At 34.1% G+C, this 3,693-nt stretch overlaps 1 non-coding gene across 1 annotated transcript; it reads left to right on the top strand.

Moving 5' to 3' along the window:
* The first annotated feature begins 351 nt into the window (after positions 1 to 351).
* LOC131181801 (small nucleolar RNA R71) lies at positions 352 to 458 on the top strand. Its single transcript, XR_009150278.1, has one exon. It is a non-coding gene; the product is annotated as a small nucleolar RNA R71 (small nucleolar RNA).
* Positions 459 to 3,693: the final 3,235 nt, after the last annotated feature.

The raw sequence follows: 3,693 nt of genomic DNA, 5'->3' as shown, positions 1-3,693 counted from the left end.
CATAAGAAGAATAATCAACTCCACAACTTTGAGTTCCATTTGTGAAGGCAACTTGTTGCATAGTTGTAGGAGTTGAGGTTGTTGCCTTTGTGCAAAAATCACTAAGAAGCTGAGTCAACTGATCAAATTTTGCATTCATGTAGTTAACTGAGTCAAGTTCATAGATCCCAGCTTTCTTTGGCTCAAGTGCTCTAGGATTTCCCCATAAATGGGTATTATGAGCAATCTTCTCTAATAGATCATAGCATTCTTCACTTGTCATTCTCATGAAATCTCCTCCTGCTTGTGAATCAATTGTGTTTCTTATGGTCGAGTAACTCGTGTAGAAATTCAACAATCATCCATTTGGGTATTTCATGATGAGGACATTGCCTTTCAAGCTCCTTAAATCTCATCCAAGATTCATACAAAGTTTCATCATCTCTTGGTTTAAAAGCTACCATCAAATTCCTCAAATGAGTGGTCTTCCCAGGTGGGAAAAATTGAGATAGAAAAGCTTGAGATAGCTATTCCCAAGTAGCTATAATAGCTTGTGGAAGTGAATCATACCACTCCAATGCTGAATCCCGAAGAGAGAATGGAAATAAGGTGAGCCGAATAACTTCATCAGAAACTCCAGGTTGTCTTTGTGTACCACATATCATCAAAAATTTCTTCAAATGAGAATGAGGATTTTCAAGTGGGCTACCTCCAAATTGTGAATTCTGAACCATTTGAATAAGACCAGTTTTTAATTCAAATTGATTAGCTCCAATAATAGGTCTGTTATCTCTCACATCAGTACATCTAGGAAAAGCATAATCTAACATGGATCTTCTTTGAGGATCATTTTGATTAGCAACAGCATTTTGCCCGTTTTGCTCGTTTCCTTCATTATCTCCACCAATAGCTCTATTTTGATTCTCCATATTTTCTATTGTCTCCTCTTGCTCAAATCTTTGTTGTTCTTCTTTTTCTGCTTCTTTTCTTCTTTTGTATTCCTTTTTGTTGGCTCGACAGAATTTTTCAATTTCAGGATTGAACAACAATTCGGTGTCACTTGTGCTTTTCGATCGTCTCATAAACAAGAAAAGTACCTGAAAAACACAAGGAACAATAGTAAAAATAAAAGAAAATAAAAATTCTAATTAGCTTAAAACAATTAAAATCCAACTTAAAAACAAACAATTCCCCGGCAACGGCGCCAAAAACATGATACGCTGTGTCCGCAAGTGCACGGTCACAGAGTATATTTTTAAAAATTGATATCGATCCCACAGGGAATTGTGCTTAAATTGGAAATAAAAGTATAAGCAAATTAGAATGACAAAAATTAAAAGATATTAAAAATAAAATCTAAAAATTAAAATTAAGACAAAAATTAAAGATGTAAAATGAAATTTGGAATTAAAATTGGTATTTGAGGAATTAAAACTAGATCAATCAATTAACTAAAATTAATTAAACTAGATTACCCAAAAATTAATTTGAAATATCTATTTATGAAATTGAGAGGAATTAAATCTAAATTCAATAAAAATAAAAATAAAGTGATTATAGAAATTGGATTTAAATTGGATTTAAATTTAAATTGCTATTTATGAGGTTTGGAGGATTTATATCTAATTTCAATGAAAAATAAATTGATTCTAGAGATTGGATTTTCAATATTGTTTGCATGTGATTTTTCCCTAATTTAGCCAAACACATGAGAATTGCAATTTTGAGGGAAATCAATTCTTAAATTTTTGAAACCTTTTTCAAGCATCTCAAAATTGGTTTTCATTAAATCAAACCCTGCTTTCACGGTATTTCAAATCTAACAAAACCCAATTAATGCTCTAATTGATTTTTGAAAGTTCCCTTAATCTTCTTAGCTTATTTCTAACACCAAGAAAATAAAGTTTATTGCAAGATTATCCATCCCCAATATTCACTTTTCAGTCCATCTATTAAGGATTAAAACTTAACTTAATGAGGGCCCATTCATCAAGCAAGGAAATAAGCACACAAGCAATAAATCAAAATATAACAATATTCATTTAAATGGCTAAATCAGTTCAAAACCACAAAACAAATCAATATTTACAAACCCATCTCTAGAATCTCAATCAACTACTCACAAATCATTGTTTAAAAATAAACCCAAATGAAGAAATGAAGAAATAATCGAAATGTAAGCTTATAGGTGTAGATAAACTCAGATTTGCAGCAGGATCTCTCGCAGAAAAGTGCGTAAACTTGATCCTTCTTGCTGGAAGAAGATGCAGAAAGTGCTCCTCCCTTTCCTCTTTCTATCTTCCTAAAAATGCCTCCTTGCTCTCTATGGAAAGAAAGTGATAAAGGGCACTTTATATAGGCAAGGGACTGTTTCTAGAATGGGTAAAAGGGGAAGGATCCAGAGAAAGTGAGGTAAAAAGGTGGAGTAACGGAAATGCCACGTCCAAAAATTTTCCAAGAAAAACGACATAAGCCGAGCGGTTGTGTCGCTGGGTTGTGTCGCTTCGGCGTGAATATCGACGATCGACACAACTCGCGACATAAGCTAATTCGGTTGTCAGGCCGCAGTTGTGTCGCTCGGCCATTTTTAACTCAACTTCAAAATTTTTTGCAATTCGACTTTAATCTCCTCCAAATGGCTACTCTGATCAAAATTCATCAAATTTCTCCAGATTTAACCTACAAAGCAAATAAATTCCAAAAATTAAACTAAGAAATGTGAAAATTGTAAAATTGACTAAATATATACTAATATCTAAAATAATAGCTATGAATAAGGGTAAATTATGTGCAAAAATTACTCCTAAATGATGATCTAAAATGCATGCATCAAGTTATGCAGCAGGTGGAGCTTGGTGTGAAAGTTATGCAGCAGGTTGCTTAGTAGGTTGTACAGATGGTGTAGGGGAACCAGTTACAGCAGGGGAATGTGGTGGTGTTGCTGATGGTATTAGAATCTCATAGAGTTGTGTAGTCTCATTCTTAATACAAAATTTTTGGTTGGCCAAGTGAGGTCCATCCAAAAACAGTAATCCAGTTGTGATGGCAGCACACTTATGAATTTGAGGGTCAAAACCAAACAAATGGTGTGATCAACCCTCCAAATACAATTTAACCAGTATCTCTAGTGGCTTGATGTAGCACATACTGATAGAAATAATAGCCAAGAGAAACTTTTTTGCCAGTTAGTACGCCATAAGAAAAACAGGTCATACTGAGTCATTGTGCCAACGCTAGCTCCTCTTCCTAAAATTGTGTTTGCAATTAACCTCTGAAGCAACCTTAATGAGTGATTTTTTATTTTTGAAGCCTTACTATGCCCAGGTTTGAAAACTCCTCCTAAGGGTGCAATTTGCTGCCAAAACTCAAGGTCATTATACTCTCACTTATTTGTGGGCATTCTAATCAGACCATTAGTAGATAATCTAAATATATGATGGAATTCATCAAGTGATAGTCCCCTATCTTGACCCAGACATATAAAATGCATTGTCAATTTGTGATCTAGCTCATTCTTATGTGCAGTAGTGGATAAGGAAGCCATGAATTCATGCACTAAAGTGGGGTAAACTAAATCCTGCTTGTGAACAAATCTAACCTAGCCCAAAGCATCCAATAGAGTTTGCATTTCAACATAAATATTCAGAGACTTAAGTGCAAAAACATCTAAATATCGAGTCTAGACAATTTTCCTACTTTCAATTCTTTTCTTAA

Source organism: Hevea brasiliensis, chromosome 7, assembly GCF_030052815.1.
Source record: "Hevea brasiliensis isolate MT/VB/25A 57/8 chromosome 7, ASM3005281v1, whole genome shotgun sequence".
NCBI classification, from domain to species: Eukaryota; Viridiplantae; Streptophyta; class Magnoliopsida; order Malpighiales; family Euphorbiaceae; genus Hevea; species Hevea brasiliensis.
The sequence above is the reverse complement of the archived record's forward strand: the minus strand, read 5'-3'. Positions and strand labels throughout refer to the sequence as shown.